Source organism: Schistocerca serialis, chromosome 9, assembly GCF_023864345.2.
Source record: "Schistocerca serialis cubense isolate TAMUIC-IGC-003099 chromosome 9, iqSchSeri2.2, whole genome shotgun sequence".
Taxonomy (NCBI): domain Eukaryota; kingdom Metazoa; phylum Arthropoda; class Insecta; order Orthoptera; family Acrididae; genus Schistocerca; species Schistocerca serialis.
In genome coordinates, this window is record NC_064646.1 from 407,168,453 (window position 1) to 407,191,269 (window position 22,817).

General features: G+C 39.8%; 1 protein-coding gene across 3 annotated transcripts in view; it reads left to right on the plus strand.

Annotated features, from left to right (window-relative positions):
* LOC126418735 (lebercilin) overlaps window positions 1-22,817 on the plus strand; it is a 185,752-nt gene that overhangs the window by 6,739 nt on the left and 156,196 nt on the right. The window contains exon 1 of one of the 3 annotated variants that reach the window (XM_050085651.1): window positions 2,002-2,110. The exons of the other annotated variants lie outside the window; for them this stretch is intronic. The gene's annotated coding sequence lies outside the window, so the exon portion shown is untranslated. Of the gene's footprint in view, window positions 1-2,001; window positions 2,111-22,817 lie in introns of those variants that run through there. 3 annotated transcript variants of the gene reach the window in all.

The window sequence follows — 22,817 nt, forward strand, 5'->3', positions numbered from 1 at the left end:
AGGATCTAAATCCTCCTTGATACTCTCCCAGTTCCAGTTCTAATTGATCTTTACAGCGGTTGTATAGTATTCTTGACATGATCTTATACGTGCAGTCCAAAAGGGAAATTCCTCTATAGTTGTCTGGATTTGATTTTTCTCCTTTCTTATGTAATGGATGTATTATAGCAGTAGTCCAATTTTCTGGTAATTTCTCTTCATTCCAGATTTTTACTGTGCATTGGTGTAATGCTATCTTTACTGGTTCTGCTGCATATTTCCAAAGTTCAGCAAACGTTTGATCTTCTCCACTTGCCTTGTAGTTTTTGAGTTCTTTCAAAGCTCTGTAGACCTCATTAATTGTAGGTGGATTTATATTTTCTGCTGGTGTGCTGGTGTTTTAATTGGGGTTTCTGTGTTTATCTGAAGAAGTTCTGGGGGATCTTCACAATTTAGTAACTTGTTAAATGTTTCTGCTAGAATTTCTGTATTTTTACTATTGTTATGGGCTAGGTTATTATCTTTATCTTTTAACATTAATGTTGGAGGATCATATCTTTGTAATTATCTGCCAAATATTTTGTAATAGTCTCTTGAGTTTGTTTTTTCACTATTTGTTTCTATCATTAGAAGTATATCTTTTTGGTACTGACGTTTAACTCTCCTTATTATTTTTTGTGTTGTCTTCCTTTGTTTTGTGAGTTCCAAATATGATTTTTCTGTTTTTTCATTTTGATGCCTTAACCAGGCTTGGTGTCGATCCAACACTGCTTCATCACATTCATCGTTCCACCACTGGTGTTTTTTCCTTGGATTTATAGGGGCAACTTGTTCAGCTATTTGTTTCAATTTGGGAATTATTTCTTCCAGATCATCTGTTATTTTTATATCCCTGGTTTGTGCTTCATAGTCCTCATTTTGTATCAGTTTATGAGGGTCATAGGTTCTCTTCTTCTTCTGGTGGGATTTTTTCTTTGCTGATGGGGTTAATTTAATTTTAATTTTTATCATGTAATGATCTGATCCGGTATCTGTCCCTCTCAGTACTTTCACATTGTAAATTTCCTTGTGGTAATTCTTATCCATGCAGACATGGTCCAGTTGCCATTCTCCTTTTTTCCAGTCTGGATGTTTCCAAGTTTTTAGTTTACTTGGTCTTCTCTTAAAATACGTCGACTTTGAGATCATGTCATGGTTTCTGCAAAATTCCACTAGTCTTATGCCATTTTTGTTTGTTCTTCTTTGTGCTGTCCATTTTCCTATTATGTCTCTATATCTCTTTTCCCTTCCTAACTGGGCATTGAAGTCTCCAATTAAAATTTTGATGTGATTTTTATTAATGTTATTCGTCGTTTGATCTAAGAGCTCCCAAAATTTTTCTACCTCTTCTCTGTGTTCTTTTTTATTATTTTTATCATTTGTCGGGGCATGGGCATTTATTATTGTGTACATTTTATTTGCAGCTTTTAGAGTTAATGTTGAGAGCCTGGGAGATTGTGCTTTAAATTCTATTATGGACTCTATTATTTTCAGACTCACCACGAATCCTGTTCCAAATTGTGGACACTGTTTCATGACTCTTTTCCCTGGTATTCCCTTATAAATCCTATATCCTTGTGATTCTATCGGCTCCTGATAAGTATTTCTCATTTCTTGAAGTCCGGTTATGAGAATCCCCTTGCGATCCATTTCATCCGTCAGAATTTTGAGTTTGCCTGGTTGTATGAGGGAATTTATATTGAGTGTCGCAATGTAGTTTATTTATCCTGTCTTGAGTTTTGGTCGTCTGTCCGTTTTGGGTATTTTCAGATGCTCCGACTCATCCAAGTTATCTTTCAGGTGACTGCCCACCGTATCCGAGTGCAGTCTTCCTTGGTTATTTCCAAGCGGTGGATTATTCCTTGAAAGATTTCCTTCCATGTTTGACTTTCAAAGGTAGTCAACCTTGTGTGGAGCAAGCTCCGAGTTACAACTACGGTTGTTAGCCGTAGAGGTTGTTTAGTGTTTGGTCCGCGAGAGCTATTTTATTTCGCTCAAGTCCGCCGGTAAACCGGTGAGGACCCCCCTATCCGCCACCTGGGACGCGCCACGTCGGAGTATCACCTCTCCGCCTGCTACGACACCGTAGTAGGTTCGTGGTTTTTTTTTTGCCCTCTATAATAAACATTTTTTAAAAATTCGCACTGGCTATTTTTTAGTCTCTTACAGAGGTAATTATAATACAATCTTGATTTATCAATCCTCTTTTGTAAAGTTTTTTTTTAAATCACACTGTTTGTCATTGACCCCACTAAAGTTGTAGAACTTTCCTTATGACACTTTGTTCATTTTCTATATAATGGAAGGAAACATTCCACATGGGAAAAATTATATATAAAAACAAAGATGAGGTGACTTACCGAACAAAAGCGCTGGCAGGTCGATAGACACACAAACAAACACAAACATACACACAAAATTCAAGCTTTCGCAACAAACTGTTGCCTCATCAGGAAAGAGGGAAGGAGAGGGGAAGACGAAAGGAAGTGGGTTTTAAAGGAGAGGGTGAGGAGTCATTCCAATCCCGGGAGCGGAAAGACTTACCTTAGGGGGAAAAAAGGACAGGTATACACTCGCACACACACACATATCCATCCACACATACAGACACAAGCAGACATATTTCATATGAAAAGGACAGGTATACACTCGCACACACACACATATCCATCCACACATACAGACACAAGCAGACATATTTGTTGCGAAAGCTTGAATTTTGTGTGTATGTTTGTGTTTGTTTGTGTGTCTATCGACCTGCCAGCGCTTTTGTTCGGTAAGTCACCTCATCTTTGTTTTTATATATAATTTGTTCATTTTCTTTATGATAAATAAAGTTCATTTTGTGATTACCATAAAGATTTACTCATGATACACAAGTACATTGATAATTGTGTAATACAGTCTTCACTTGATATATGTAGCTAAAAAGTATTTTTTGAGACTAGCTTCAATTTCTTTACTATTAATTTTGTTTTAGCTTGTAATGTGTATCATGGTACCCACTGCAGCTATAGAGTTTTCTCTGGTAATAGATTTGCTCATCTTTTCAACAAATAGTTAAAGTTCTTTTGGTGTGATAATCATTTCCATTTACTACTGATCTTCACATATATTCATAACTGCGTATCACAGTCTCCAATTGAACAATAAGGTAGAAACACCATTCTTTGACAATGCTCCAGTCTTTGATATTTACATCAATTTTATTAAATAATGGGAAATGTAAAATGAAGTTAAATTTAGTAATAGTGTTATTGTTGACAGATCTGTGATATTGTAGGGAGTCAAGCAACCTTTTAAAATTTAGATCAACTGTAGCTGTTAATTTTAAGGAGAGTTATGTAAGACTGGTTTGTAAATTAGGTTCCAGTCTACCGTACGGTGTTAATTACTGAAACAACTGGAGCATCTTGTTCCAGATTTTGAACCCAAGAGAAATTACAAGCCTGAACAAATGACAAAAACTATAGAAGCTGTCCAGACATTCACCCTAATGGCCACTGCAACCAAGCTTGGTGTGTCAAGGGTATTACTGTCCATTTTTAACACCTCTTGTAGTTGTCTCATCAAATATTTTTTATATTTTATTTGGTTCATTTATTCAATGCAAACTGTTACATAGCCACAGTTTTGAATATAATGTTAATGTTAAAGTGCAGTACCACGACACCCTCAAAGATTGCATTTACTCTTATGTTCGCTCAGATGCCTCCATTTTCCTGCATTTATTTATTTCTGTTTATCTTATTGATATTGCTTACATTCCTAATGTATTCTGTAGTTACATTGACAATTGTTTCTTCTTTTAATTGGTTTGTATGTAACTCGCCATGTTTTGTACCTCCTGATGTAGCCTTGTCAAGTACTAATTTTATTTTATTAGTTTTGTTTATTAGTAGAAACTGTTATGTAGGCATGCTGTTCATATTTTGTGTTAAAGTTTTTCCTGTCTACTCCAGTTTTATTTATTTACTGTTCAATTTTTTTACTTCTTCATTGCATTACCACCACGCTGTCAAAGACGTTACTTACAGTATGTTTCTGCTTCAGTCTAGACATGTTACTTCTCTTCCAATGTTGTTTGCAAGCATTGTAACTTCATTGGTGACAATACTTAGTAAATGTCTGAAGATGGCTTTGTGAGCGGAAAACCGATTATCACAATAAAACTAATATTTTAGAACAAAAGCAAACTGGTGCTTTTCATTTATTAAATTCTGAAACATCTCTCAGTCAGTTGTCAATGTCACATCCTTGCCCTCTTTGATCAGATCTGGAATGAGGATGAGTTCTCATCTCAGCAGCAAGAAACCGCGATAGTTCGGGTGCTGAAACCGGGTAAGAACCCTGCTAGAGATGGACAGTTATCACCCAATCGGCCTTACTGACATTCTCTGTAAGTTGCCCAAATACATGGTGTGCAAGCGGCTGTGTTGGCTCCTTGAGTCTCGTGGCCTTTTGGCTGCATCTCAGGGTAGTTTTCGCAAAGGCTGCTTCGCTACTGATAATTGGGTTCACCTGGAGTCCACCATCTTGATGACCTGTGCATGTCATCAACACCTCATCACTGTCTTTTTCAGCCTACAGAAGGCTTATGACATGATATGGCATCACCACATCCTTACTTTGTTGAGAGTATGGTCTCTGTGGTTTAATCCCGATTTTTGTCAAGAACTTCTTGTTGCACGGTATGTTCCAGGTTCAAGTGGGTGCTACACTTAGTACTCCCCATCTACAAGAGAATGGGGTTCTGCAGGGTTCTGTACTGAGCGGCTCTTCTTTCTGGTGGCCATCAGTGGTCTAGCAGCAGCTATGGGGTCTTCGGTATCGCCCTCCTCATATGCCAATGATTTTTGTCTTTATTATTGCCCCTATAGTATGGGTGTTGCTGAGCATCACCTACAAGGTGCCATACAAAACGCGCAGTCTAGGTCTGTCAACCATGGCTTTCGGTTTACAGCCGCCACGTCTCGTGTCATTCACTTCTGTCGGAATCGTAGTGCCCACCCACATTCAGTCCTGGACCTAGACGATCAGTTACTTCTTGTAGTTGAGATGCACTGCTTTTTGGGATGGTCTTCGATTCCCAGCTGACATGATTTCCGCACCTTTGCCAACATAAGCAAAAGTGCTGGCAACACTTCGATACACTTCACTGCCTCATCACACTAGCTGGGGTGCAGATCACTCTGCCCTTTTGTCGCTCTACAAGTTCCTGATTCTTTCCCGTATTGATTATGAGAGTCATGCATGTGGTTCAGCATCACCCTTAGCATTGCGGATGTGTGACACCATTCATCATTATGTTGTTCGACTTGCGACAGGAGCCTTCCGAGCTAGCCCTGTTAATAGCCTACTAGTCAAGGCTGGAGTCTTTCAGGTACCTATCAGGCGTTAACAACAGCTGCTGAATTACATTATACATGTTCATAGCTTCCTTGAACATCTCAACTACTGTATACTTTTCTCTGGAATGGAGTTCCACCTCCCACAACAGCTAACCAGAATTTACAATTGGTGCATGCCTCCAGTGTCTGTGTTTGGAATTGTAGCTTCCTCCATTGTTGCCTATGGGCAGGGGACATTGCATCTGCCCCCATGGCTTATACATGACCTCGGATTTGTCCAGAAGTCTCCGTTGGTCCAAAAAATTCTTCTGACCTCACGATTTTTCGTTGCCTCTTCTTGGCTATCCTTGAGATGTATCTGGATTTGGTAGTCGTAATCACAGATGGCTCAACAGTTGGCGGACGAGCATGCTTTGCATACACACACACACACACACACACACACACACACACACACTGTGCAGTGAACTCCACTCTCTGCCAAATGACTGCAGTGTCTTCACTGCTGAATTGATGGCCATTAAACTAGCCCTTAGCCATATTCATTCTTGCACTGGTATGAGTATCCTAATTTGTAGTAACTCCCTTAGCAGCTTTGTGGCTATAGACCTGTGGTACTCTCCTCACTCGCTGGTTACATCTGTCCAGGATCTTGTCTCTGAATTTAGGCAACCAGTCCTTTTTGTTTGGACCCTGGTCATACTGGAATTTTGGGAAATGAATGAGTTGGCCAAGCTGGCCATCAAGATGCTAATCCTGGAAATGTGGGTCCCAGAAATGGACCTTTGCTCATTTATGCACATCGATTTCTGGACGTCTGGAACTCGGAATGGTCTGCCCTGATCTCACCAAAAAATGAGGACAATTAGGGAAATTACAACCATGTGGCAGTTTCCCCCGTGTGCTTCTCACAGGGGATCCACTGTCCTTTGTTGCGTCTGCATTGACCACATTCGGCTGACCTGGGGCCACATTCTCCGCCATGAGGATCCTCCTTACTGCTGATGCTAAGCCCTCCTGTCGGTGTCCCTCTTACTCATAGTCTGCCCTAATTTGGCTTCTTTGAGACGGCTACCTCTGATGCTGGCATAGGATGCCAAAGCGGCTGACTTGGAGCTACATTTTGCACGCAAAAGTGGTTTCTATTCATCCCTGTGAGGTAGGGCTTTTTGACCTCATTGACAGCCTGAGGGGTTGGTGGGACACCCCTCACCTGCTGCAGCCCTGCCCCCTTCTTCCCGACTTCCCCTCTCCGGCCTTTATCCTTCCCACCTTTTTTTATTTCTTGGTTTTAGTGCCTTGTCTTGACTGATCTTTTAATGACTTATCTGTGCTGTCTTTTTTTTCTTGGCCTTTATTTATTTTTTTATTGTGTTAGTTATACTTAGGCTTTCCAGAATTTGCCTTTTGCCTCGCTGGGTTGAATTTTTTTTATTTTTAAATCTATATCAGAATGACATTTGGCATTATTTTATTCAGTTAATTAACCCACCATCTTTAACTTTTTCAGTTGCTCTCATTTTTTCTTCTATCATTCTTTTTCATCTTGGAATCTTTGTGTGATTCTTTTTATTTAGCCATCATAATATTTAAACAATTGAAACTGCTGATTTTTTGGTTAAACTTTCATTGCTTTTTGCTTTATATATGACACACATCAGTTTTTTGTTTTTTCTGTCTGCATCATATTTGATCACGCGAGGGATCACGGGTATTGGCTTGTGGTGCATATACAATCACAGCTGCATTGAAAACAAATGGGCACCACATGCCAGTGGGAAAAGTTCTGTGATAGTGGCAGCAGTGGATGAAAGGCAAACATTACCTGATTACAGTGTAGCATCAGTATGTATTTCTTGCTAGTACTGATGTTTTGTTTACATTCGTGGCATAGTGCAGTGCTTGTGTAGACCGTGTGGTTGTCTGATGGAAAATGGATTCATAAAAAGAGGAAATCTGAAAATGGTTGGAGGAATTGAGCTTATCTGATGAATCACTTTTCAGAAATGGCAATCATTCTGACCCCGACTGTCGTGCTCCTTCCTTAAACGAGAGTAATAATGGAGATGAAGTAATTTCTTTGAAGGAACAAAAGGTACACAAGCAAACTATGAATATGTCCACAAAAGGGCAAACAAAGTTTCAGCATCACTGATGAAGACAGTGAAAGTGAGCTCTCACCTGAAGAGAGATCTTGTACTGATGGGCTCCCTAAGTCACTAATAAAGTGGTGTGAAGTGCAGGGAAGTGTTTTGTGGGGTAACTGTGAAGCAGGCAATACACTTTTGGACAATCTACCTGCAAATATTTGTCCGATGCACATTTACAGTTTTTTCTTGATGAAGAAAAGTGTAATTTTATAGTGAAGGAAACAAACTATTGTGCTAAAGGAAAGATTAAAAGTGGAATAACTGCAGAGACTGCATTACTGTCATGAAGACTGACATTGCGGAGTAATATAACAGGAATACAACAAGATGTTGTTATTAATTAATCTTTGTAGTGATTAATCCTGTAATAATAATAATAATAATAATAATAATAATACAATATTTAAATTTCAACGACAGGAAATAATTGTGCTGTATGTCAAAAGCTAAAAGGCATCTGACATGATGTGACACAGGAGCTGGTTTCATCACATTGTGTTCCTGATTACAACTTCTAATAGGTGTTGCACTCTTTTTAACTGCACGGAGAATTTGTTGCTTGTCTGCTTTATTTTTGCGTGCATTCATAATATTTTTTGGAGTAAATGAGTCTGTGTTTGTTTTTGTTTCATATAAAACAGAAGCTGCTTTCATTGCCTAGTGTTCTGTCTACTCGTGTACATTTGTTCTTGCATAATGAATCCATGTGTGAATTGCATGATTTAAATGCATTGTAAGTATCTTGTTTGTGTCTTGTTTTATTTTAGTTTGCATCCACTTTTGATGCTTTCTTGAATTTAATGGAGAACTCCATATTAGCAGATTTTGACATAACTTGCATTGTACTTTGTTATGTCTCATCACAGAATGAGTTTGTATTCCTGCATTGAATGGTGTTGCTTCTTGCAAGCTAAGACTTTCTTCTTTGCAAATGCAAAAAGTGCCTCAGCAGTTAAGCAAATTTGTTAACCCATTATCAACAGGTACTACAAACAATACATTTTAGCAGAAATTATTGTACTGCAATCATCTTCCCATTCCCACTCCAATGAAAATTTATAACCAAATAACACATACTCTCGTGCTTTCAGCATTGGCTCTTAGGGTGACTCCTGTATAACTAGAGTTTACTAAGTTTAATAACATTCAGTACTGTGGAAGTATGTTCGCACCATACCACACAATCCCATGTACAAATATGCACTTCAGTGTAGAATATTTTTGCTGCCTAATAGTACCTGGCACAATAATAACAGACTTCATCAATAATACTACAAATTATGGCTGTTGATAAAATATTGATATATTGATATTTTTTCCAAAAAGTATTGATATATTTCGTCGATATATTTTCCCCGATACATTGATAAATTTATATCAAAACGGCAATTTCGAGTGCCAATATTTTAATTTTAAATTATATTTTTTTCACAATTTTCGGAAAATATTAAAAAGTCGCTCTTTACAATTTTACTTTCACTGTGTGAAGGAGTCTTACTACTGTATGAGCATTCATCATGTCCAATCTTTCTCATTGACTACATGGTAGAACTGATTGCACTGAGGGGGTGACAGTATGACTGGGATAACAAGATTTCCGATGTGAAGAAACAGCACACCAGCTGCGTTAAAAAACAAATTTTAATGAAACTATTGTGCTATTTTTTTACATCGACAGTCTTCTAAAATATTTGCTGAAAATTATGAACAAAAATTTAAATAACAAGATTGGTCATTGGAGATGTGTGAGGGGAAATGTTGCCGTAATTGGTGCTCAGTGCTATGAACAGAAACTGCAATGTTTAGCTTCACCACCCAGTTTTGACACTACAATTGGTAGGTCGCTCATGTTTGCAGAGATGAGAAAAACTGGGGAGACGAAATGACGTGTTCTGGACAAATCCAATATGTGACGAAACTGAATGATGGACCCATCAGATACTTTTTATTGTGACACTGACATGCAGTTACCATTGTTAGCAAAGTGGTTATTGCCAAGCGTGAACATGTATTGTTTTCGTTTGGATCCTTGCTCTAAGGAGGTTAGGCAGGCTACCAGCTTGTTGATTTACAGAATATCTAACAATAAATCAGTACTTCAGTATACAGCTCTAAAACCATTAGTATACAATGTACAGCTGATATTTTTGTAGGCAGGTATGTTGATATTTTTCCACCGATATATCAATACCTGTTTTTGATATATTGAGAGCTGTAATGATATTTTTTTAAATATCGATATATTGGATTCCCCATATTTCCAAAAATATCAACAGTTCTATAACCAACCATGCTCATTGACAAGAAGCAACATCATTCAGAGCAGAAATACATACTCATTCTGTGACAGGGTGTAATAAAGTAGAATAGCAATTCTGCCGAAATGGAGTTCTCCATTAACACTACAATGGCAGAAGTGATCAAAATGACACCTGTCATACTTTTTTCCCTTCATTGTCATATACAGTTTATTTACTTCATTAATGACATATGACTTTTCCTAATTTGCTGAGAAACTTGAAGAAAAGAAAACAGCATTACTCGGAACAGTGAACAAGATCTGCCATGAAATCCCTGATGAAGTAAGAAAGTCACATACACTAAGTGATCAAAAGTATCTGGACACCTGGCTGAAAGTGACTTACAAGTTCGTGGCGCCCTCCATCGGTGATGCTGGAATTCAATATGGTGTTGGTCCACCCTTAGCCTTGATGACAGCTTCCACTCTCGCAGGCATACGTTCAATCAGGCGCTAGAAGGTTTGTTGGGGATTAGCAGCCCATTCTTCCCATAGTGCTGCACTGAGGAGAGGTATCGATGTCGGTCAGTGAGGCCTGGCATGGAGTCGGCGTTCCAAAACATCCCAATGGTGTTGTATAGGATTCAGGTCAGGACTCTGTGCAGGGCAGTCCATTACAGCAATGTTATGGTTGTTATGGTTGTGTAACCACTCCGCCACAGGCAGTGCATTATGAACTGGTGCTCAGTCATGTTGTAAGATGCAATCGCCATCCCCGAATTGCCCTTCGACAGTGGAAAGCAAGAAGGTGCTTAATACATCAATTTAGGCCTCTGCAGTGATAGTTCCATGCAAAACAACAAAGGGTGCAAGCCAACCCCATGAGAAACACACCCACTCTGTAACTCCACCACCTCCAAACTTACTGTTGGTACTACACATGCTGTCAGATGACATTCACCGGGCATTCACCATACCCACACCCTGCCATTGGATCGCCACATTGTGTACCGTGATTTGTCACTCCACACCACGTTTTTCCACTGTTTAATTATTCAATGTTTACACTTCTTACACCAAGCGAGGCGTCGTTTGGCATTTATTGTCGTGATGTGTGGCTTATGAGCAGCTGCTCAACCACGAAATCCAAGTTTTCTCATCTCCTGTCCAACTGTCATAGTACTTGCAGTGGATCCTGTTGCAGTTTGGAATTCCTGTGTGATGATCTGGATAGATGTCTACCTATAACACATTACGACCCTCTTCAACTATTGGCGGCCTCTGTCAGTCAACAGATGAGGTCGGCATGTACGCTTTTGTGCTGTACGTGTCCCTTCACATTTCCACTTCACTATCACATTGGAAACAGTGGACCTAGGGATGTTTAGGAGTGTGGAAATGTTGCGTATAGGCATATGACACAAGTGACACCCAATCACCTGACTACATTCGAAGTTCATGAGTTCAGCGGAGCACCCCATTCTGGTCTCTCCCAAAGTCTAATGACTACTGAGGTCATTGGTATGCAGTACCTTGCAGTAGGTGGCAGCACAATGCACCTAATATGAAAAACGTTTTTGGGGGTGTCTGAATACTTTTGATCACATAGTGTATGCTGAAATACACTCCACCACCATCATGCATCATAGTGGCAACACAGACTGCGCCATGACTACATACCAATGAAAGAAGAACAAAAATGTCATTCTTCTCAGTACACTGCATGCTGAAGTAGCAAATGCTAGGAAGAAAAGGAAAAACCTGAAACCATAACATTTCTCAATACAACAAAGTATGCAGTGGATGTGGTTGATCAAATGACACAAATATATACTACAAAGGTTGCATGTAAGAGACGGCCCATGTATGTTGTCTACAACATCTTGGGCATGGTGGCAAAAAATGTATGGGTCATCTACAATGTAGCAACAAACAAGAAAATGGAAAAGAAGAAATTCATACTTCAGCTGGTGATGATCGCACTCAAAGCGAATAAAAGAACAAGAACATCTGGAAAAAAGATATGGTTTAACAAGCACTAACACAAAGTACATGTTTAAGCCAAATATGAAAATATTTTATATGGAGCCAAAATGACCAATTTCCACTGTTTTAGGAATGTCAGAAACTCCACTGTTCTAGTGTTAAATATGAGAAAGTACGAAAAATGAATGTGAAATATAATACAGTATGAGCAATATGGTTACAATGCATTTAAATCAAGCAATCCACGTAAATGATCTGTAAACAGGAAGCGGGAACCTCTCTGCGAGCTAGTCTAGTCCTGGAGAGCGTACAGAGTGGGTTGCAGACAGGTACAGTGTGCTCAGTCATGCATTAGTGCATGAAAAGTAGGCATGGAAATTAATAATTCAAGTCAGTTTTCTGTGAAAAGAATAAACTGTGATATTTTTCAGTGACTGGACTGATTCTTAAAAACAATGGCTAACACAAATCAAATTATGATACTGTGTGAATGTTGGACTTTGGACATCCTTGATCCAGTCTCTCTTAACTTAAAATATATTATATGCTGTGTTTAATACAAAGTGTTTCTAATTTAGAGAAACCTTTATCGAAATTCATGTGAGTTTACTAAGTTATGTAGAGCAGTGAGTGTAGGACTTTGATATGGCACAAGCCACTTTGGCACACAGTTAAGTACTTTATTAAGGAGATATGTGTATCTGATAGTAAAACGACTCACCAATGCTCTAAAAATCAAGAGTACAATGTCAAACAAGTACCCCAAGCTAAAGAATTCAACATTCAAGAACCAACATTAATCCAAAATATAGGGTAGGGGACTTACAAATGGCTCAGCATGGCAGGACAGCACCATTTAAATCTTCAGATACGACTGCTACAGAGAAATGTTTTTACTCTTCTAATGCAACTGCCACAAGAAAGAAAAAAAGAAGAGAGAAGACAAGTCACGGTACACGATGAACATACACGCTACAAGCAGATGCAACATCACAATACACAACAGCCGTTAGTAGCAAAAAATGACATGTATTACACGTGCTGTAGGTGAGCATTTGGAATTACTGCAGTATGCAGTAATAGTGCCAAAACTGAGTGTGATGAGTCCTAACTGTTTCTGGGTGTTCTGTAATATTCTGGACTTTGTAAACTGTTAGTAGAGAGAGCTAACATTAAGTAGGAGAACTTTGTCAGACTGCGAGGATGAAAAAATGGGCAGGTTAAACAAGAAGTTTCGAATAACAGATATAACAAAGGAAGGAAGCACAGCACACAAAAGGTGGATGCATCCCAAAAAATAAGACAGGAAAATTTAGAGGTAAGACAAGATAGCAGCAAAGTCAGGCATTCTAAATTGACGAACACAGAAATAGCTTCAATAGAGACTTGTAGAAAAATTGTCAGGCAAGAAAGTACTTTCAAGAGAATTGAAAAAAATTAGATAGGCAAGCAAGTAGAAAAATGCGATAGGCAAGAGAAAGTAATCGAAGAATTAAAAATGGAGATGAAAGTGGAAATCCAAGCAGTGAGGTTTAATATGGAAAAACAAAGTATAAACTATGAGAAAATATTAGCTAGGAGATAAAGAAAAACACAAGATGAAAATTAAAGGAAATGTTGGAAAGAAAAACACAAGAAAAATTAAAGGAAATGTTGTTGATTTAGTAAAGACCCACAAAAAATCGAAAGAAACTGGCTCATAAAGTTCAAAATTTGTGGACACATATTTCAACAGGGTTGCCACAAGTTCTGGAAATAAAATGCAAAAATCTCACTGGCTGGGCACAGCTGAGTATGTGTGCCACTTGTCTATTCCCTCATTCTTACTGCTTCTCCCCTTCCTACCACACTCCTCAGCTTGCAGTCAGTGCTGCCACCACTTCTTGCCACTAGCCTAGCAGTTGCCGATGAGAGGCAGAGAGGTGGGAGGAGTGGTTTGTTTGAATCTGATTCTCAGAGATTGTTGATGTAGCAGCGAAAGATGTCAGTCGTGTATGCATGAGTTGTGTCTGAGGGGCTGTGTGAATGTGTGTATGCTCTTGTTCTCTGACAAAGTTTATGGCCAAAAATGTAGTTGTGATTGTTCTGCGTGAATGTCTGCAACTCAGCGATCATCTTTGCAGTGAGCTGCTACCTGTCCTCATTAGTATTGATTCTCAGAGCATTTGCGCAAGTTGTCTGTTGCATGGATTCATCAATGTGATCTCATTTCATCAACACGGTGTCTGTGACATGTAAATAGCTGGCCACACAAGTTTATTTCCACGACAGGCCAACACCGCAGGCCATTTCTGTGGGTATCTCTAATGGATCGGGCCTGCTGATCTGAAGCCCATCATTTCCCACTAATGCGCAAGCCCTGCCCATTGGATCTAGTCTCACCAATCTGCTTGCAGTCTGGATCTGTTTGTGTGTGGCATAATGCGGCGGATTTTCATAGTTTATCCAAGGACCCAGGACGGCAGTGCTCCTCGTCAGACCAGAGGCCACGGGCAAAGATTTCATGAATTGCGACTGTCCCACTACAAGTACATTGTACAGCACAGCGTTTATAGACGTTTTACTTATTCTAATACATTTTGGCACTTCAAAAATAATTTTACATATTAGAAGGTATGGACGATAAGAACAACATTGTGGCAGTCGCTCGCAGTTTGTATGCTATGTACTTGTATATTTCTAGGAAGAAAAGTCACACAATACCTGTAAACAGTAGACATAACACAGTGAATAATAATTGGCAATAAGAACATAGAACCAACATTTTCTTGGTGGTCACCTATAGTGTTGGTGTACACAACTCTTCTATGCCTTATTCACTTCTTTCAAGAGGCCTCATTTTTTCTGAGGTTATTTCTGAAATCACTGAAGATATTTTAAATCTGTCTTGCAACGCCAAGGAAATGTGTATTTATGTCACAAATGTTTTCGCTTTATCGAAATATAATAACAACAGTGGTCTTAATGAAACATATACCATCTGTCTTGCTTTCTCCACCTAAAACGGTTCATTATGAAACGTGTTGATGTTAGTACTTAAGATTTTTGCTTACATGGGGGAGAAATCTACTAAGGGGTCCCAGCCTTTGCAGTATCGTTGTCCTCCCTTGCTGCATGTCTATCCTCTTGCTGTTCTTTTTCCCCTCCCTTGGGGAACATGTCTGGGGTATTTTTGAGAATGTTCTGCACTGTCTGTAGCTGACATAAGAAAGCCTCACCACTGTTTTTCGTTCCTTTTTCCTTTCTTCGTTCACCTTCTCCTATCCTCCCTCTGCTTCGGTGTTTGAGGCTCCTTTCCCCCCCCCACCCCCACCCCCCCCCCCCCGCCCCCCACCTCCTCTATGTCTGCCCCCCCTCCCCCCTCCCTGTCCATGTCTGCTCCTGAAAGCTGGCCCATGCATCTGACGCGTAACAGGTGACTGGGTAATGCCTAGTTACCAGCCCTGGGTATACAGGTAGGGTTCGCACGTACCCCCTGGTACAGACCAGGCCCACGTTGGGGTGATTGCCTGAGCTGCTACCTTCCCAAATTGCCGATTGGTCCCTCTGTCAAGTGTTTGGGAGATGTGACCTAAGGTGTGAACGATCATTGTAAAGGGGCCCTCAGTTGGAAGGAGTGCGCCATTGGAGATGCTGACAATCATGGGGGGCTCTGACAATGAGCGAATCATCTTTACAATCAACGTCTACAGAACGGAAACAAAATGAGGCTAACAATTCAAAGACCCACCACACCTGCACCACAGTTCCTCATAGTTCCATGTACTGAAGGCAATCAGTCATTCACAACAGTATTATTCAGAAAGATGTTATTGCAATTGGTGGCCCTGTGAAATACTGCTCCTGTTTATGTAATGACACTTTGGTTTTGGAGGATGCTTCTGATTCTCAAGCACGACAACTGCTTGCTGCTTTGCTTCTCCACGCCTATCCTGTTCATGTTGACGCCCGTAGAACTTTGAATTCTTCCTCTGGTGTTATTCACACTAGGCTGCACGACTGTCTGACTAAAGCCAAAATCCAAACATACCTCTGATCAGTGTGTCATTGCCATCCATTGGGCAGCGGAAAAGGTATATGCCTGCTTAGTGCCCACATGCATTCTTTTTCTCACCTTTGATAGAGTGGTGCTTTCATCCAAGATGAAAGCAGGCTATGAGCTTCTCACAGTCCGACCGTACATTCCGAACCCAATGCATTGTTTCAACCACACTATAATGTCTTGTCGATGCTTGGCCGAATTGTAACCTGTGGTAGGGATGCACATGAGGGCGATTGTCCGCCTCCTTCTCCCTGCTGTATCAACTACAATGGTGACCATGCCGCCGCCTCTCGAGATTATCTCGTTTATCTCGGTGAGTGGGCTGTCCAGGGGATGCGGGTGAAGGAAAAGGTTCCGTACCCTGTTGCTCGCAAGTTATTGGCTAGTCACAAACCCTGCATTCTACCATCTGGCACTTATAGTATTGCTCTTGCTGCATCTTGCTCCATGAAGGACATGGCCGTGCAGACATGCGACCTCAAATTCAGCTCTGAGGTTGTGAAATAGCCCAGTGTCATGATAGCATTGCAGTCCCCTCGTCCAGCTGTGCAAGAAGCCATCAGACTCTCGCTTCATGGGGCGAAGTCACCAGCTACACAACCAACAGGCTGAAAAGGACAGAAGGAATAATCTCATTAAGACTTCCAACGTCCCTCCAGCCAACCAACACTTGAGTCTTCCTATTTGGCACCAACGTTTTTTGGTATCGGCTTCCGGCACACTGCTCAGTATTTACAGTAGAGTTCTTTGCCCTGTATCGAGCCATGGAGTACATCCAGCAACACAGTGTTTTCAGTTGTGTCATCTGCTCAGAATCTCAGTGCCCTTCGAAGCCTCTGTGCGCTGTACACCATCTATCCCTTAGTGCAATGGGTCCAAGAAAGCTTTCAATTGCTCACTCTTGATGGAGTCACTGTGATGTTTATGTGGGTTCCTGGTCATGTCAGTCTGACAGGAAACAAGGGTGTTGACGCTGCTGCCAAGGCTGCACTCCTTGTATCTCAGCCCACTGGTTCTTATATTCTCTCTGATGATCTCTGTGTTGCCGTATGTCAAGGAGGTGATATCACTTTGGCATCGCTGCTGGTCCTCCCTTCATGAGAATAAGCTGTTGATTATTAAGCCTCTCCCAGTGGCTTGGACGACCTCCTCTCGGCCCTCCTGCCACGAGGTGGTCATTTTAACTAGGTTTTGTATTGGGCACTGCCTTTTTAGACATTGCCATTTGTTAAGTGGCGCTCCCGTACCGCTTTGTGCACATTGCGTTCATCTTTTAACTGTCCACCATTTCCAGATGGAATGCCCTTTTTTTGACTGTCTACATTGCTGTTTGGGTTTGCCATCTGAGTTACCAACCGTTTAGCAAATGACGCATGGGGGACCTCCTTTTTTCTATCGTGTTTTTTATAGACCTATCTCCACATCCCTGTTTTTACCTGTCTTTTCTTCCGTCGTCGTGGATTGACATGAAGTCATTTTTAAGTCCTCTCTTTGTCTTTGTCTTTGTGTTTAACAGTTTGGACATAGGCGTGTATGACCCTAGTTGTTTTTGCACCCTAAAACAAAACAAAGTGAGGGAGAAATACAGAAATCCTTATATTTTTTTGGCAACTTACGTCCTTACTTACCCTTGAGATGTCAAAACTTGTCAGGGGAAAATGCTAAAACTTGTCTGGAAATCAGGGAAATATTAGGGAATTTCACTTGCGGAAACTTGTGGCAACCCTGTTCAAGGGATGTTCGAAGTGTCAGAAAAGCCACTTCAAAATGCCTTTTACAAAGTAGATTTAAACCAGTGAGGAAGATTTATCTTTCGTGTTTGTGCATTGATTGTCACCATTTTTCAAACAGTGTACCAAGGCTTAATGTTCTTTTACATGTTTTCAACAGTGTTTTATATTTAATTTGTTTAATATGCAGCAATTAATTAAAAACCCATCACATCAGAGAGCAGACTGCTTAGCATTTATATATCATACAGTAATGCACTAGTGGTACCTCACATATGAGGTCTTTTCAAAAAGTTCTGGAATTTGATCCACAAAATATTTCTGTGCTTACCTTTTATGTATTGTGCCTGGACCCCTTTGAAATATTCTCCTCCACAGTTGATACACCACTCCCAATGCCGTTTCCACTTCTGAAAGCAGTCTTGGTACATCTCCTGCAGGATCGCACGAAGCGCCACCTGTGAATTTTCTTTTATCTTGTATGTCGTTGCAAATCTTCATCCTTTCAATGGGGTTTTCAACTTTGGAAATAAAAAAAATAATAATTAAAAAAAAGTTCTCAGGGGCCAGGTCTGGAAAGTACAGTGATTTTGTTTTATGTGCTGTAGTCACACACCAACAGGGATGAATGTGTGGCTGCATTAATGTGATACAAGAACCATGAATTGTGTTGTCACATTTCAGATCGTTTCCTTCTCACAGGTGTCACAACATGTCCCAATAGTACCATCGAATAACAGTTTGTCTCTGTGGCACAAATTCATGATGAACTAATCCTTCAAAGTTAAAGAAAACTATCAGCATGGCTTTTACGTTTCACCTGACCTGATGAACTTTTTTTTGGTCTTGCGAAACTTTTCCTTGCCCATTGTGAAGATCGAACCTTGGTCTCAACATCATAACTGTAGACCCACATCTCATCACCAGTTATTATTTTCTTAAGGAACATGTTGTTCTCATTTGCGCAATCCAAAAGCTATTCACAGATTGCGGGGTGAAGGTCTTCCTGGTCTTGACTTATGAGCCATGGGACAAATTTGGTGGCAACACAGTGCATTCCAAAATGCTGTGTCTGGATTTCATGACACGATCCAACTGAAATGTTACATTTTTCTGCAATCTCTTGGACAGTAAATCTTCGATTGGCACGCACAATTTCGTTATTTCGTTGATGTTCCTGACATGAGTGTTGTCGGTAGAAGGACATCCTGAATGAGGGTCATTTTTCACTTCCTTCCAGCCATTTTTAAACAATGTGGACCATTCGTAACACCGAGTATGGCTTAAGCACTCATCACCGTAGGCTTCCTGCATCATTTGGTATGTCCCTTAAATGGTTTTCTTGAGTTTCACGCTAAATGTAATGCAGACACATTGCTGCTCTAACACTGCCAACTCAAAATTTACAAACTGTGCAACTTACAGCAGTTGCACATTAAACGCAGACTTGTGTGGGGATGCCAATCGCATTTCGCTCCAACACACCTTTGGTGTGAAATTATGAATGTTTCAGAATTTTTTGAACAGTCCTCATACAGGATGGCAGCTGTGTATTGTCTTAAGTTAGACCCACAACATGCACGGCGTGTTACTTTTCTTTGGTGCTATGAGTTGGCGAGGAGTGTGTGGCAGTCACCTGGAGCTGCTTAACGATAGAAATGTCCAGGGACAAAGGAAGTGCCAGCAGCTGCTGGCCATTCAGCTAGCTTCATCAACTTCAACTCCCAGTGAGCTGAGCACAACAGCAAGCAGAAGACCCATAGGCAGCTCACATGGATATTGTTTACAGCATTTGTGGCAGTATACTGAGGTGGTGTATAAGTCAGCTATCCATTGCAAGTCATATTATGCCTCAGCACATATAACTTTTTTAATTAAAAAGTTTGCTAAGGGTCTGCATAGTGATTTATCTTACAGCGCATAGAATGTCTTTTGATTTATATCTATTTCCTACACCTTTCTGAGATGAGCAGAATCCACAGTAAACAATTGCTTTCTCTTAAATGAATAAACTGAGACCTTAGCCATTCTTAGTACATATGCAGTAGTAGTATTATTGTTAATAATAATTATCATCATCTTCAGCCTAGTCGCGTTTTTTGTCCAGCTCTGAAGCACAATGTACATTTTTGTGTGTTGAATCAACTGACTTTTTTTAAGTATAATGTAACTAGACAGATAAAAAAATCTACTCACCAAGCTGTGGCAGGAGAAAACACATGCACAAAAAGGTTTAACTTATGCACAGCCAGTTGGTCCTTCTTCCAGCAGAAGAGTTAAAGGGGAAGGAAGGGCAGTGAAGGAAAGAACTGTAGAGGTTTAGGAGAAGGGGTACAGTTCAGAAAAGTCACCCAGAATCCCGGGTCAGGAGAGACTTATGGGATGGGATAAGAAGGAAAGAACTGTAACATTTGAGGATATTTAATAATTTTGTATCATCTTTTATAATTTTGTGATGCAGAATATCTATATGGAATGTAAAAACATCTCAGTAACAAAAGAATATTGGTATCTTTTTGTATTGTAAATGTGGACATAGTGACATTTGAAAATGGAAAGAAACAGTTTTTGAAGTGTCTATGAAATATGAATTTTTAATTTGTGCTCTTTATAATAACATTTGTATTATGAAAACTTGTAACAATTATTGTAAATTTTTTTACATATAGTGATGAATGAGTGAGTGTGTATGTGATGTCTTTGTCACTGTCAGAATTTTTTATCACTGATGAAGAGAGTGCTATTGCTGTTTTCTCATGTATTAGAAATTTTTGGATTCCTTTGGGAATTTTGGCCTTTTAGTAGTCCGTTCTTAATTGGTTATCAGGCAGATTCATTCTGCTTTTCCAAAATCTTAATTTCTAGCATTTTAGAAACCGTGTAGTGAGAGGTTGGAAGGATACAGATATTGATACATTTCTGGTGTCGAGAAGCTTACCCTCACTTACCTCAGGCGGCCTACAGCCCACAGGGACATAAAGATACCCCTTCGTCCCAATATAGGAGCATTTTTGCTCCTGACAATTTGTCACATGGCATCTATACCCCATCATCCCAGTATAGGAGCATTTTTGCTCTCTGCCCTGTGGGCTGTAGGCCGCCTGAGGTAAGTGAGGGTAAGCTTCTAGACACCAGAAATGTATCAATATCTGTATCCTTCCAACCTCTCACTACACTGTTTCTAAAATGCTAGAAATTAAGATTTTGGAAAAGCAGAATGAATCTGCCTGATAACCAATTAAGAACGGACTACTAAAAGGCCAAAATTCCCAAAGGAATCCGCATGTAGTCTCGGGGAGTCTGCAAGGGGGTTGCAAGCAAGACTGGTGTGTATAGTTGCGCATTGGAGTGCTTAAATTAGGTGTGAAAAGTGATACAGTCAAACCTCAATACAATGAATTTCATGGGACCATGAAAATTAAATTGTTGTACCAGGGTTATTGTTATAATGAGGTTTTGTTATCGTGACTTGGAGCAAGGAGCCATGTGTTAATGGCTGAGAAGTACATTGCTGTAGTACTTTTCTGATGAAAAATAACCTTAAAAGACAAATAATGAAACTCATTTTGTTCACTCCGTTTATTAATACTGTACGTGTAGAGTGTCTTACTTTTGTGTACAGAAAAATTCATTTATTTTCCTCTTTTTTTCTTAAAGATTCTCTTGCGAATATTGTCTTTATATCTCCTCTAACTCAGTCAATTGCAGTGCTGAAACACTGGGTATTGAAGATGCTACTTGCCGAATTGTTTCCAACTGACCTGTTAGCTCCATCAGAGGAGGGGGATTTGCAATTATCACATCACTGTCATCGCCAGAATCTTCAGCAGCCGAATTACCCTTTAACTCCTTGATGATAGATTCGTTGGTATATGCTTCAAACACTCGCCTCATCATCACTGACAAGTATTCAACTACTGAAGTATCTATGGTTTTACTGGTAACTACTGAATAAATCTCCAGATCACTTTGAATATCATCCTGTGTTATTTCATCCGCCACAACATTCTCACCGAGATCTTCACTTTCAGAAATTCTTGCATTTTTCCAGCAGTTCACAATCGCATTCAGCTGTACACTGTTCCAGGAACTAGCAATCATGTCACAATCTTGCTTCACATTGAAACTGTAGGGATTGCTCACCTTTCTTTCAATGTTTGCCATCATGTGTGTAGTGTTGTTGAAAATATAATGATGTTTTTTATGTAACTTGGCGACAGAATCATAGATTGATTGAATTATCTTATAATAACAAGTCACTAAATACCTGACATTCTTTGGACATGGAGCAGCAGACTAATTGATTTGAGATCGGTAGGAAGCAACAGTATCATTTCCACGCATTTTCATGCCGCAGTGCAGTCATACCTGGATCGACACTAAGGAACTAAAAGATTTACTGACTTTAAAAGAAATCAACACTATCCAATTGAAAAGATTGTTTCAGAAGTGATAGGAAAACGATAATGTTCCTCCTGCCTCATTGCTGCATTCGGTCCATCAGCGTGATCGTAATTTCGGGAGATAAACTGATACAAAACGATTAACATTCAAGTAATGAGGAGATGGAGATACTTAAGGATAATTTGTCTAAATAACCACACTTCATATATATGACATACTTTTTTTTAATGCTACGTACTTTTTTATATGACAGTTACAATAGCTGGTGCATATTAACAAAAACTTCGCACATCACAGGCAATACTTGAGATTAATGTCCTCTTGATGGTGCCTGCTCGTAATTAATTACATAAAACTGTATGTTGTCTGATTGAGAAGACAATTAGCACATTTACAGGCTATTTTGCACAAATTATAAAATACAGATGGCGGAACGCAGCAAGTCCGTACCTGCCTTTCATGGAATAGAAACAGTAAAAAGTGAAGCACTCAACGCCTTGTTTGTCTTGAAAAACAAATTCTTTTTATATCATTAATGGATATATGCCCAAAGAGATTTACTGCTGCCGTGCAGGAGTGGCAAAGATAAAGACTAATAGATTCTGATGCTGCTATTCGATGGTTCATTTCTTTTACATTACAGTTGTTTGATAACTTCAGGCCATCAGGCATCTACTGTTGAGCGTATACTAGTGCTTGCGAGGCGAAAATTACCAATATTACATGTGTAGAACTAAATGTGAAAGGCATTTTGTCTAAAGTTCTTAATTATCCCCATATCAAGTGGCTGGAGAATCAAAGTACAGCTTGGGGGGAAGTAGCGTAGTTCAATGTTCTTCAATGCTGGCATGTTGTTATGTGCATTCAATTATCCAGCAGCAATGCAATTTTCTTATT